Source organism: Onychostoma macrolepis, chromosome 15 (genome assembly GCF_012432095.1).
Source record: "Onychostoma macrolepis isolate SWU-2019 chromosome 15, ASM1243209v1, whole genome shotgun sequence".
In the NCBI taxonomy this organism is placed as follows: domain Eukaryota; kingdom Metazoa; phylum Chordata; class Actinopteri; order Cypriniformes; family Cyprinidae; genus Onychostoma; species Onychostoma macrolepis.
The window spans coordinates 2,608,313-2,623,931 of record NC_081169.1 but is presented as its reverse complement, the minus strand read 5'-3'; the positions used below and the strand labels follow the sequence as shown (position 1 = coordinate 2,623,931).

At 37.9% G+C, this 15,619-nt stretch overlaps 1 long non-coding RNA gene across 1 annotated transcript; it reads right to left on the bottom strand.

Annotated features, from left to right (window-relative positions):
• Positions 1-1,814: 1,814 nt before the first annotated feature.
• Positions 1,815-3,771, bottom strand: LOC131554136 (uncharacterized). The gene is made up of 3 exons (XR_009274346.1): positions 3,689-3,771; positions 1,968-2,049; positions 1,815-1,882 (listed from the first exon to the last, which is right to left on the bottom strand). It is a non-coding gene; the product is annotated as an uncharacterized LOC131554136 (long non-coding RNA).
• Positions 3,772-15,619: the final 11,848 nt, after the last annotated feature.

Here is a 15,619-nt window from a genome sequence, read left to right as displayed (position 1 = left end):
TGTTAATTTACAGCACTCTACCTTTAATTCACAGCTCTTTATTTCTCATATTCATACGGTGATAGCACTGTGAACTTATTTAATTTGGGTCCACTGAGAAAGAATATTTCTTAATATAAAACTGCAAACACTTAATGTGTAATAGTGAAATAACTAAAAATATGACTTTAACTCAAATCATTATAGTTCACTGTTAGCTAGCACACATGTATGCACTGAAATACTTAAAGAGATCATCACTGTATCAGCAACTCTGATGTTCTGCTGCTTTATTTAAAGACAGTAACTGTGATATTTGTGGCTCATCATTGACTGAAGCACAGGCTCTACTTTCCACCACAATGGTGACCCACAAAACCACATTAAACTAACAGATCTCTCTTGTGCAAAAACACATTAAAATGTTATGTTATGTTAACATGCTGCCACTAGGTGTCACTCAACCTGGAGATGGAAAAAGAAGGAAGTGTAGAGTTTGCTGCACGCTTGTCACTTTATTAGAACTAATGTAAAATACAACAAAGGTTTTTTTTTTTTTAAATAAAGAAAACAAATAGATAGAATAGAAAAAAAGAAAAAAGAAAACTTTTTTTTAAAGAAAAAAACTAGCAGTTAGAGAACGAGTAGAGTGTGCAGGTCAAGTGTATTTTTCTTTTAATAAAAAAGAAGACAAATAGATCAAATATAATTAGAATAGAGAGTGCTAGATTTAGAGGGTCAAATAAAGATGGAAGAGATGTGTTTTTAGCCGATTCTTGAAGATGGCTAGGGATTCAGCTGCTCGGAGAGAGTTGGGCAGGTCATTCCGGAGGGAACATTTAATTTAAGAGTCTGTGAAAGTGATTTTGTGGCTCTTTGGGATGAACAATAATGCATCGTTCACTTGCAGAACGCAAGCTTCTAAAGGGGTGCAGAGCCAGTGGTGGTTTTGTAGGCAAACAATAATGCCTATTGGTAGCCAGTGCAAATTGAACAGGGTTGTGACGTGCGTTCTTTTCGACTCATTAAAAATTAATCTTGCTGTCGCGTTCTGGATTAATTGTAGAGGTTTGATAGAACTGGCTGGAAGACCTGCCAAGAGAGCATCACAATAGTCCAGCCTGGACAGAACAAGAGCTTGAGCAAGGAGATGTGAAGCATGTTCTGAAAGAAAAGGCCTGATCTTCTTGATGTTGAATAAAGCAAATCTGTAGGACCGGACAGTTTTAACAATGTGGTCTGAGAAAGCCAGCTAATCATCAATCACAACTCGAAGGTTTCTGGCTGTTTTTAAAAGAATTATGGTTGATGTGTCTAACTAGATGGTGAAATTATAATGAAGTGATGGGTTTGATGGAACCACAAGCAGTTCTGTCTTGGCAAGGTTGAGCTGAAGGTGATGGTCCTTCATCCAGCAAGAAATGTCTGTTAGACAAGCTGAGATGCGAGCAGAGCAGGACCACTGTCATTTTTACCCCTTACTCCTACACTTCTTCTACCCCTGTTTCGCACGTTCACAGGAAGCGGTGGTGCTGCAGATTCTTATACATTAATTTTGCTGCTATTGTTCTGCTATTTATTTTACTGTTATTATTTTAATTGTTTATTTTACTGTTATTCATTCACTGAAATTTTCATCAATATTATTAATTATTATTTTAAAATTTTGTTACAAAAATACAAAATGCAAGGTTTATAAAATGATTTTAATACAATTCATTAAAAGAGCAAGCAAACAAAATAATATGCATACAAATATGCAGCAAATACACAAACTTCATAAGAAACAGATCCTCTTCCATCAAGAATTATTCTTGTTGTAGCATCTGTTCTGTCTCAGAAGTTGTAAAATGAAGCTCTTGATTGTATGCTGATTGCTTGCACATTGACTCTAAGAAGCAGACTGGAGACAACAGAATCATTAGCTTTAATTTCAGATGAATCTGTGTTCATTTGTATAGATTTATCCACAGATATCACAAGCTTACCTCAGTTTAAGGATACTGGTACAAATGGAAAATCCAATGATTAGGCTCATTGATATTCCTTTTGTATACTTTATGTAACATGCTGTAAACAATGTAAACGATGTGTGCTTATTAAAAAACAAACTATATTTAATCACAGTGGCGTGCACAGACCTCCGGAGGGGCAGGGGCAAAAATATCATGATTTTTTTTTAGAAATATTACGATTCACAATACTATCACAATTCTTTGTCATGTTGGATTTTCTATTTTGCAAGTTGTTTGAGCAGTACAGCCAGACTAATTTCCCTATTATAAAGACAAAGCCTTTCAAGGTAACAAAATATAAAAAAGTATGGCGGATATTTAGGCGATAAAAACTATAAAAATTGTTGTCATTATTGTATTTTTGTTATTAAAAAATGAGCGCAAAGATACACATTACAAATACACATAATATACAAATAAAATAAACAGTGTTTTATTTTCAGGTACAATAGGTGTATTTAGCAGGAGCATTCAAGAAATTGAATGAACAAATATAAAAATAAAACACTATATAGATTGATTGCTATTAAAGTAACTGTATTACAGTTTTTCAGACAAGAGTAGTGAGTGATTTTTCTCTTTGTGTTTGGTGTTTTATTAACATTAAAGGAATAATTCACCCCAAAATTAAAATAGGCTAGTGTTTGATTTTTATACCTTCATTTAATCACTCAAAAGTTGTTTTAAACCTGAACGAGTTTCTTCTGCTGAAAATAATGTTATTTTGAAGAAGGTGGAAAGCCAAACAGTTGCTGGTCTACAGTGACTTCCATAGTATTTTTTTCCTACTGTTAAAGTCAATGTGAACCAGCAACTGTTTGGTTACCCACATTCTTCAGAATATCTTCTTTGTGTTCAGCACAAGAAAGAAATTAATACAGGTTTGGGACAACATCTGAGTGAGTAAATAATGACAGAATTACAATTTTAGGGTGAACTATCCTTTAATTACAGTCGGCTGCATGTTATACATAATATATAATATACAGGCACGCATGCTTTCTCTCAGCTGTTTACTTTCATTTTAGACATAACCAACTGAGTCTATACATAAACATTGTGTGTTTTGACAGTATTAGCACAAAACATAACTTAGTTCAGTAATCAGGCGCTGTTTGACGGGCTTTGGGTGAATGTGCTCAGAAAAGGCGTCAGAACAGCACACAGTGAATCGTTTAACCAGTAAGTCTTTGAAGCAGATGCAGATAATGTACTTTTGGTGACTGCGAATAAGTGCGGTGTCCCGTGAGAGTAACTCTACCGCTGAGTTAACACTATGTGAATGTATGTGGCCTTATACAGTATATAGAGACGGCGGCGCCAGAACTGCAGCTGGTAGAATGCGGCTGAAGTACTATACTACGATATTTCTTCAAAAAAGCAGATCGTGGGGATATTTTTATAGTCCACAATCAAAACTCGTCATATGGAACACTCCTACTCTCGACAGAAATCGCAGACTAGGGGCACCGGACCGCAAGGGCACTTTACCGTCGGACCTCAAAGGGGCAGGGGCTTGTGCACGCCACTGTTTAATCATTACAAATAAATCTTTATATCACATTTTACAGAACAATGTCTCTGAGAAACAAAACACTTGTTCCACTAAAGTAGTAAAACTAAAATTTCATCTGTGACTGTACAAATAGCTTCATTATGAATCCACTGATGGAAAGAAAGAAAGTTGCACTTACACAAAGATGAGGTGTATCTGGGAGCCACAGCCATCTGCACGATAACTGACAACTGAGCCATCATCTCTCTGTGTGTGAGTGAGTGCTGATCAGAGCAAGAGTGCAGATACTGCTGTAGCATGTGGACATGTGACCACCCAAAAGTGTTTCCTGTACAAATGAAAAATGATTTCTGGTTTTCTAGACCTCTTTTAAACAACTCAACAAACATCATTACTAGCTTCCCTCATATAACCACACTGACTCATGTTGTTTTTGAGAATTATCAGTTGTTTCTCATAAACTATGCAATCTCTCCTAAGTGATATAACTGCTCTCAAAACAATATCTATCTATCTATCTATCTATCTATCTGTTTTGTTAGTATATTTGCAATGTACTATCTTTTATATATTTAAAGTATATTAGCATCATGCTTTTGCCTATTTTCACAATACAACGTTAACACACTTTAAAATAATTGTATGTTTTCTAAAAATATTTATATTTCAAAAATATAAAAAGTATGGCGGATATTTAGGCGATAAAAACTATAAAAATTGTTGTCATTATTGTATTTTTGTTATTAAAAATGATACACATTACAAATACACATAATATACAAATAAAATAAACAGTGTTTTATTTTCAGGTACAATAGGTGTATTTAGCAGGAGCATTCAAGAAATTGAATGAACAAATATAAAAATAAAACACTATATAGATTGATTCCTATTAAAGTAACTGTATTACAGTTTTTCAGACAAGAGTAGTGAGTGATTTTTCTCTTTGTGTTTGGTGTTTTATTAACATTAAAGGAATAATTCACCCCAAAATTAAAATAGGCTAGTGTTTGATTTTTATACCTTCATTTAATCACTCAAAAGTTGTTTTAAACCTGAACGAGTTTCTTCTGCTGAAAATAAATGCTATTTTGAAGAAGGTGGAAAGCCAAACAGTTGCTGGTCTACAGTGACTTCCATAGTATTTTTTTTTTCCTACTGTTAAAGTCAATGTGAACCAGCAACTGTTTGGTTACCCACATTCTTCAGAATATCTTCTTTTGTGTTCAGCACAAGAAAGAAATTAATACAGGTTTGGGACAACATCTGAGTGAGTAAATAATGACAGAATTACAATTTTAGGGTGAACTATCCCTTTAATTACAGTCGGCTGCATGTTATACATAATATATAATATACAGGCACGCATGCGTTTCTCTCAGCTGTTTACTTTCATTTTAGACATAACCAACTGAGTCTATACATAAACATTGTGTGTTTTGACAGTATTAGCACAAAACATAACTTAGTTCAGTAATCAGGCGCTGTTTGACGGGCTTTGGGTGAATGTGCTCAGAAAAGGCGCTCGTCAGAACAGCACACGAGTGAATCGTTTAACCAGTAAGTCTTTGAAGCAGATGCAGATAATGTACTTTTGGTGACTGCGAATAAGTGCGGTGTCCCGTGAGAGTAACTCTACCGCTGAGTTAACACTATGTGAATGTATGTGGCCTTATACAGTATATAGAGACGGCGGCGCCAGAACTGCAGCTGGTAGAATGCGGCTGAAGTACTATACTACGATATTTCTTCAAAAAGCAGATCGTGGGGATATTTTTATAGTCCACAATCAAAACTTCGTCATATGGAACACCCCTACTCGACAGAAATCGCAGACTAGGGGCACCGGACCGCAAGGGCACTTTACCGTCGGACCTCAAAGGGCAGGGGCTTGTGCACGCCACTGTTTAATCATTACAAATAAATCTTTATATCACATTTTACAGAACAATGTCTCTGAGAAACAAAACACTTGTTCCACTAAAGTAGTAAAACTAAAATTTCATCTGTGACTGTACAAATAGCTTCATTATGAATCCACTGATGGAAAGAAAGAAAGTTGCACTTACACAAAGATGAGGTGTATCTGGGAGCCACAGCCATCTGCACGATAACTGACAACTGAGCCATCATCTCTCTGTGTGTGAGTGAGTGCTGATCAGAGCAAGAGTGCAGATACTGCTGTAGCATGTGGACATGTGACCACCCAAAAAGTGTTTCCTGTACAAATGAAAAATGATTTCTGGTTTTCTAGACCTCTTTTTAAACAACTCAACAAACATCATTACTAGCTTCCCTCATATAACCACACTGACTCATGTTGTTTTTGAGAATTATCAGTTGTTTCTCATAAACTATGCAATCTCTCCTAATTGATATAACTGCTCTCAAAACAATATCTATCTATCTATCTATCTATCTATCTATCTATCTGTTTTGTTAGTATATTTGCAATGTACTATCTTTTTATATATTTAAAGTATATTAGCATCATGCTTTTGCCTATTTTCACAATACAACGTTAACACACTTTAAAATAATTGTATGTTTTCTAAAAATATTTATATTTCAAAAATATAAAAAAAATATAGAAATATACTTGAAAGTTCTGTTTATTTTTTTATAAGTATATTTATTTGCACTTTACTTAAATATATGAATATTTTTAACTGTGTGCTGAAAATGATCATTGCAACAATGCATTGAAAGTATACTTTCAAAGTACATTATTAAATAACCTGAAGTTGTAGTACGTTTTATGTCACATTTTTGAGTAATTTTTAAGTTTACTTCTTCATGCTTAGAATTCACTTCATTACTTGGACATACATTTCTTTCAGAAAGTAATAAAACAAATGAATAAATAAAGTGAATGCATTACAAAGAGGAACTAACACGCCGTTACATCAAAGTTATCAACGGCAAGTGTTAAATAGGCAGTGTTTTACACCACAGTTTGTCAGTGCGAAAATATTTTTTTGTGTGTGATTTTCTTTCTCAGTCAGACACAGACAAACAAGTCCGGTGATTTTTGTCTTTTAAACCAGGAAGACTGACAGATCTAACCGACACTCGTGCCACAGAAACTACAGCAACAGGTAACACAAACCCACCCATTCACTATATTACAATAGTTTTAAACTTTGTGTTAATCTTTATTTATGATCCGCTTCCTCAGTTTCATCTAACATTAACTAGCATATCCATGTGATGCTAATTAAGTTCACTAATGCAGCCGAGAAGACATGTTGTGAAAATTACTACAAGTTTTTGAAAAGTACTACAGGGTTTTAAATGAGCGCACACCCTACTGAATCAACACTACTCTGATCTTCACACCTTTATTTTTAAATATGAACATTTTAATGTCTTTCCACACAAGAGTTAATTTTATGATTTGTCATGACATATACTAACACTTTTTTTAATGCATTTAGAAAAAGGAGCCTGACCAGGTGCAGAAGGCAGCAGTCCCCATCATTGCGGTTGAGGAGGAAGAGGAAATGTCAAGAAGGAACCCTCTGTTTCGTTTGTTTTCTAAGTGCTTTTTGCACTTTATGCCCTCATTTAGAGTACACTAACTTCTCAAAGCAGCTTTACAGAAAAGGTATGTGTCTACATTACAATTTAGCCTGATCTGTACTATAAATACTTTTCAACTTGAAGTGTTGTATCATGTGATTTATGCTACATGGGTGTACCACATACCACACTTCTGTTGTATACTGCATGTTTGAATTGTTAATAATGTGTGTCTGCCTGTCATTGAAGTAATGTATTTATTGTAATGACCTTAAAAAGTGGATTCAGCATTGGGGGAAAATTTGCATATTTTTACTTAGTATATTGCTTTTGTGTTTCAAAGACACTCATAATTAATTTGTAATGTACTCGTGATACAAAAAAAGTACACTTTAATATCACTAATCAAGCATGTAAATAGGCATGTACTTAAAGTGTACTAAGTATACTTGAAGTTGTTCCAATTTAGCATCAAAAAGTACACTAAATACGCTTAAAGTTATACTTTATTATAATTTTATTACAACTAAAATACACTTAGTACAAAAATAGTACACTTCAAGTTAACTAATCATTAACACACTTGAAGTATACTATATATGAAAAGTTCATTTGCAAAAACCGATTACTCTTTTGATAATTTTCAAAAATCGTGTTTTTTCACTGATTAGGCTACTCTCACACTTTTACAGACAGTGGAGTTCATTGTCAACAACCACCTAAAAAAAAAGCAGAAGTGACTGAAGTGCAGAAGAAATACCCAGGCTTCTGGCTTCAACACCTTGCTTTTGCAACACTTACACACAGCAAAAGCAGGGCCGTTGTTCTGACGATTTGTGCTACCCGCTCGGATTGTGCTACCTCCCATTAAAAAGATAGGTAGCACAAATCGATAGTGAAAAATGCTATCTATCAGATTGTGCTACCGGCATCTTATTCATGTGGTTCGAGGCTTTTTTTAAAGGTCCCATGACATGCTGCTTTTTGGATGCTTTTATATAAGCCTAAGTGGTCCCTAGTACTGTATCTGATGTCTGTTTCCCGAAATTCAGCCTTGGTGCAGAATTTCAGCCACTACGAGCCAGTCCCGCAATGAGCTTTCCTTAGGACATGCCATTCCTGTGTCTGTAGCTTTAAATGCTAATGAGGAGGAGAGAGGCAGGGCGAGGTGGAGGGTGGGTGAGTGGCCTTAACCAGCTTGCGCTACCATGCGCTTATGTTGACAGTGGATGTATCACAATGGGCTCGTAGACACACAGTTGTTCAAGCTTTTCAGTTTGACCCAGAATCTGATCCTGATGGAGAAGCACCGGATGAAGAAGCTGCAACTCAGCGGCTACAGCAGGACATCTCCGAATGGTTAGTTTAAAATATTGTGTCTGGATACGGTACTTTAGTTGGTTTATTTATGTATGCTGTTACAGTTATTATCACGTAGCTAATGCTAGCCATAGAGTCGGATGAAGGAACTAAAAAAATACTTTGGTGCTCATTTGTACATCCAAACACTGAGCAACTATCATGCTTCTCTCGTTTGCAAGCCATGATGTCTCTCGAGGAAAAAAAATATATTGCGCTCGCCTCGCACGGTAATAGCTCATTTTCTCATGGGCGGGCAAAGCAGAGAAAGGGGAGGTAACCTTTCCCCGTATGACGACATAAAGGGAAGATTCCAGATCGGGCATCTGAGCTTTCATTTTCTCAAAGGTGAAGCAGGATACCCAGGGCTCGGTTTACACCTGTCGCCATTTCTAGCCACTGGAGGACCATAGGCAGGCTAGGGGAACTCATATTAATGTTAAAAAACCTCATAAAGTGACATTTTCATGCCATGGGACCTTTAATGTCCATACCTACCCCCTACCCTACACTGTAAAAAATGATTGTGATTTTAACAGTAAAAAACTGTAAAATACCACAGTAATAACCTGTTAAATGATTAAGAGTAAGTTTCCTTACTATATACAGTGAATAACTGTAATAGATCTAACCTTTGTTTTCGAGAAAGTAGCCTCAGAGTCGACACTCATAGACTGTGTCTGAAACCACTCCCTACACCCTCATTCACTAGTCCTACATTACTTCACTATATAGTCCACTAGACAGAGTGATTGAGAACATATGAGTGAATTCAGACACTGATGAACACCTGCTGTTAACAAACACAATCACTGAAGGAAAGAACAAGAAACAAAACTACAACTGACATACAGCCACAGCCTTAAATGAAATCAACTGAAATAAAACAGCAGAGGATGATTAAACAACTCCACAAACAGCATTACCAGCTCCACTTGTGACTAACCAGTTTGACTTCATTTCTGTCATATATCTATGAATTAACAGAGGTTTATATTTTATTTCAAATGTTTTGTTTGACCTCACCATCTTGGTGATCGGTGTTTGCTTTAGTTATGCTCTTGACCCTTGACTCTTTAAAATTAGGTTTTTTGGCTGTTGTAACTGTGTTTGTAGAGCACATTTATTATGACAAGAAAAGCCAAGAGAAATTGTAGTTAAGTAGTTTTGGTTAAAACTTAAACGCGGTGGTCATCGTCAGTTAGTGTCAAGCAATATGGGTGATTTGTAATTATTTTCACATTGTTCATGGTAGTAATATTACTCTACAAATTAAGCTGACAAACCATGAAAAAATTTAAAACCTTTTATTCACAAAACCTTCAGAGTTACAGCACCATTTAGAAACACAGACATCAGGAATCAGCACATGAACCTCAACAATGGTGACTATTAATAATAAAAACAATTCATGCAGCAAAGCATGCTGGGTGCCAGTACAAAACTCCCAGCATGCACTGCAGCATGAATAAATTATGCAGCTGAATGTTCTTAATATTTTCTTTATTTGCTTTTATTTTGGTGTTGTTTTTGTTGTTACTTTTCAGTAGACTGATTTGTGATGTTCAGAGTTGAACCGTTTTTAAAAAATTTTTATATCATTTTTGATTGTCACCAATTTTGAGATTCATATGCCGATTGCTGATGTCTGTGTGTGTTTAAGTTCTGCCATAGTTCAGTACATTCATTTGTGCATATTCTGGTTAGAGCTGTTTCACAACATTTGATTGCTGTAGTATCAGTGGAGCAATTAACATATTACATGTTTAATAAGAGACTTAACACGGGATAATCAATTAATTAAACTAGATCATGTTGGTGTTGACATCACAAAAATCAGTCTCCAGATGATGATAGATTTGTTTGGTGTTTTGCTTTAAAAACTGTGCTTAATAAACACAGCTAATTAAAAGCAAGCAAACAAAAACCAATGTTAGGGAGTCACGATTCAAGATCCCAACTAAAGCACCCACTGATCGCCAATATGGTGACTTCAAATGAAAGTACAACAACTAAAATCTCAATAAGAGCTTTTGTACACATATGACATAAATAAAGTAAAAGTGGTTAGTAATAAGATGCTGGTGTGGAGTTGTTTAATCACCCTCTTCTGAAATCTTGAGAGATTTCATGTGTTTTATTTCAGTTGATTTCATCTTGGCTTTAGCTGTAAGTTTTGTTTCTCTGCTCTTGTTTCTCATTCCTTCAATGATTCTACTTGTTAACAGCAGGTGTTCATCAATAAACTCAATCCTAATTTAATTAGTCACTTAATTCTCTCATTAATTCATCACTGCTTCAGTGTTACTTCAACACTCTGTAGTGTGGACACATAGAAGTGCTCTTTAAAACTGAGGATTTTGCTGTGGGATTAAAGGGGTTAAATGTGTGAGATGACAAAACATACTGTGAAACGTAATTTTAACAGAAATATACCATGAATTTAATTTACGGAAGCAAACTGAAAAAACAGTAGATTACTGGCAACCACAGCTGCGGTATTTCACCGTAAAATCAAGACAAAAAACAGCAAAATACTGTAAAACCTAACAGTCAACTTCCTGTTGTGTTTTGTGGGTCACCATTGTGCTGGAGAGTAGAGCCTGTGTTTAAGTCAAGGACGGACAGAGAGACACTGATGTTATGCTGCATGTTGCTTTATTTAAAGGCAGTAACTGTGTAGTTACTGATGTAATGAGAACGTTTTGCTAGTTTTGATCATGTATGTGTGCTGCTGTTATTTGCAAGAGATTTGAATTGATGACTTTGCATAAATCAGTAAGATTTTCTTCATGGACTTAAACAAAATAGTTCTCAATACTCTCATACTCACATTACATAAACATTATAAATATTAGTCTATAAACAAATGGCAGTTGGATAATTTAAGCGTAGTCGGTTTCTGCAAATAAAATGAGTTAACTAAAAGGTTTGTGTATTAACATTGTATCAGTTAATGAGATACGGTTTTTCACTGTAAATTTAAACAGTTCTGTAAATCCTAAAATTTAGCTACCAGATTTTTCACGGTAAAATTCTGGCAACCACAGCTGCCGGTATTTTTCCGTAAATTTAACAGATTTTTTTTTACAGTGTAAACCTACCCGTTCACACCTACCCTTACCCTAAACTTACCCTTAAAACAATGCAAATATATTATTGGTAGCACAATCTGATAGGTAGTATGTTTTGTCAGTACACTGTCACTAGTGGGGTGAAAGGTGGTGACGATTATAGGAGCCCACAGCTGACGGCTGAGGGAATTTTGTACTTAATATACTAAAAACGATCCATTAGTACTTCTTAAGATAAACTTAAGATCATCTAAGTGTACTCAACTGTGCTATTTTGAGACCCCATGAATATGAACTAAAATGCGCTATTAACATAGCCTACTATCTTTGTATTTAATATATATATTTAGCTACCACTTGTAGGACACTTGAGTGTACTAGTGTATGAAAGATGGGTTCAAGTGTACTACAAGTGGTAGCAAAATATATTTTTTAACTACAAAGATAGTATTTTAAATAGAGATGTTCCGATACCCTTTTTCCCTTCTCGATACCGATTCCGATACCTAGGCTCAGGGTATCGGCCGATACCGAGTACTGATCCGATACTGTGTATCTGGTTATACAGCTGTATGTACTACTTACTAGCCCTGTATGAATTGATACAATTATTTTATGGTGCGCTTCACCATAGATAGATAGATATAGATAGTCTGGCGAGTAAACAAAAAATATAATATATAATGTTTGGAAAAAAGTACACTCTTAACATCAGTCAGTCAAGCATTATAAATATATTATGATAATCAAGTATTATTTATTGATAGAACTTTAGCAATTAGAATTAAAACTTGGTAACCATGTATGAATGCATATTAGTCTTCTAGTCTTCTTAGTTTCCCCCCCCCCCATTTTTACAGAAACAGACTATCAATAATACTGATAAGATAATAATAATCATACTATGAATTCTAAGAACAATATAAACGCACTAAGGATTAATGAGCTGCTGGGTTCATGAATATTAATCACGTTGTCTGCGTTCGCTTGAACTGATTTGCTGAAATCAAAACAGGGAGGATAATAGGTGAGCACCAGCCAATGAGATTGTCGTTTGCGCATTAGCTCCGCCTACTACCAGAGAACATCTCAGGTTACATATGTAACCATGGTTCCCTGAGTAGGGAACGAGACACTGCGTCCTCTAGGGGTCGCTATGGGGAACACCGTCAGCGTGACCCGTGTCTGAAGCATATATACAAAAACACCACAAATTGGCCGGCGATAGCCTATGATGTCACTACCGGCACGACCACAGTATAAAGGGGCGCCGGGAAAATACGTCATTCATTTCTTCGTCTGAAGCTTGCGTCCGAAGCATGGCACCGAACCTAGAGGACGCAGTGTCTCGTTCCCTACTCAGGGAACCATGGTTACATATGTAACCTGAGACGTTCCCTTTCGAGTGAACTTTGAACTGCGTCCTCTAGGGGTCGCTATGGGGAACGGAATACCCATGCCACCATGCTGAGGGGAGTGCAAGCTAAGCACAAAAAGGCGAGCACTAAGTACCAACTCTACCCGGCTAAGGGAGCTGCCCCTGGGACGGTTCGACGGCTGCTAGTGACATTATCCCCTTCGGCCAAAAACCTGAGCTGCATACCCCAGAACTTACCTGTTAGGGGCTGGGCCTCCTGGACGCAGGATAGAGCTCAAAGGCTTGGAATCAGATTAGCAGAGATTCCTTTAAGGGGATACGACCAAGCGCCTAGGATAGTAACTAGGCCTTGGCCTGTCACCCAGGGGCTACTGCTTGCTCTGCATGAGCTCGCTGAAGGAATTGTCTCAACAGATCCTTGGTAGCAACACCCTGTTCAAGTCAGTATCACTGGGGATACATAGGTAGAGTGGGGCCCAAGGTGAAAACCGGGACCTGACCGACTCAAAGAAAGTGCAAGCCGCAGCGTAACCCATACCATACAGGATTTTAGAAAGATCGCAAAACACTTGGTGTGCTATCTTACCACAACGTGGCTTTCAGAAAGTGCACAGAGACTAGCGTGCGCACTTACCATAACATGGATTTGAAACACCGTTCTGGAGAGCGGAGAACCCAACTCTCAGCATGAGAGGGAACTCAGACGCTCAGATGGCAGCGGCATGCTCATAGGTGACCCTCTATGGCGAGGGGAGCAATGCTAGCTCGACCAACAACATAGCTCGGGAGAGCGGAGAACCCAACTCTCAGCATGAGAGGGAACTCAGACGCTCAGAAGGGAGCGGCGTGCTCATAGGTGACCCTCATTATGAGGGGAGCAACGTCAGCTCGACCCACAAGGAGAGCATATGGGACACAGAGCTCTAGGGGAGCGGAGAACCCACCTCTCAGCATGAGGGGGAACCCAGACGCTCAGAAGGGAGCGGCATGCTCATAGGTGACCCTCTATGGCGATGGGAGCAATGCTAGCTCGACCAACAGACATAGCTCTGGAGAGTGGAGAACCCAACTCTCAGCATGAGAGGGAACTCAGACGCTCAGAAGGGAGTGGCATGCTCATAGGTGACCCTCATTATGAGGGGAGCAACGTCAGCTCGACCCACAAGGAGAGCATATGGGACACAGAGCTCTAGGGGAGCGGAGAACCCACCTCTCAGCATGAGGGGGAACCCAGACGCTCAGAAGGGAGCGGCATGCTCATAGGTGACCCTCTATGGCGAGGGGAGCAATGCTAGCTCGACCAACAGACATAGCTCTGGAGAGCGGAGAACCCAACTCTCAGCATGAGAGGGAACTCAGACGCTCAGAAGGGAGCGGCATGCTCATAGGTGACCCTCTATGATGAGGGGAGCAATGCTAACTCTACCAACAAGGAGAGCAACCCAACAGGGAGGCATAGAGAGGCCTAACAACCTGAGGCTGCTGATAACAGAGCTCTGGCGAGCGGAGAACTCAACCCTCAGCATGAGAGGGATCTCAGACGCTCAGAAGGGAGCGGCATGCTCATAGGTGACCCTCAATGGTGAGGGGAGCAATGCTAGCTCGCTCAGAAGGGAGCGGCATGCTCATAGGTGACCCTCAATGGTGAGGGGAGCAATGCTAGCTTGACCAACAGACATAGCTCTGGAGAGCGGAGAACCCAACTCACACTAGAGCTTACGGTGCGTCAAATACTGTAAAAAAATAAAAAACAAAATAGACTGTAAAAAAAAAAATGGACGTAGTGTCCGTGACGTCACCCGTAGGTTTCTGTAAAGCGTTTTTGAAGCCTAAAGTGGGCGGAGCCGACCACCGCCATCTTGGAAGCGCATCACCGCGCGTCACTCCCGGATAATCGAAAATGGGCAAAAAGGCGGGACGTGGGTGAAGCTGAGCTGAAACCACGCCCCTCTATACTGACAGCAGTGCTGCCGTGCAAAGACAAAACACCATAATTTCGTTTTTGGTCGAAAATTAGTTATTGATCATTTTGGGGCATGTGTTTAAGTATCATGGAGAAAAGCCCCGCAGAAACCAAGGCAGAACACAGTATAACATCAGTTACCGCTCTTGATTTTGTTTTGGAAAGCTCAAATAAGTTACGGTGCTCTGCATTTGTTTGCATTCGTTGTCAATACTGTGCCAGCCTGGAGTTATACGGTATTCTGCCTTTGTTTTACTGTTCATTAAAATCTATCGCGTTTATTGTGTACTTAGATATCTGTTGGCACTTCATTAGAGAAACAAATGAGAGAGATCGCGATCTAACAAACTGCTCCATATAACAAAGCACTGTAAGCAATAACGATTCGATAACTTGGCAACAATAATTAATCGTAAATAATCTTTAAAGTGTTTATATATATACAGTATATATATATATATATATATATATATATATATATATATATAATGCAGATTATTCACTCCGTGCAAGCTGTCAGTCTGGGGCTGCACACTTCTGTACGTGATCCTCAAATGCCCCGACAGCGTATCACAAATAAAATCAATAACTGTTCGCAATTATATCCTTTTCCTTCCTTTTCTTGTAAGTCGACAAAATCCATTGCAATGAACGCCGTCGGAGATGTTTAATTCACAATCAGAGCATTATTCCTGCTGGTGTTCACATCAATCCACAAGTTGTTCTTAAGCCATTTTCATTCAGTTTGATGTAAAAACAATAGGCTAAGTATATCCTTTAATGTTAGAACATTGCAAATAAATTGGTTGCAAA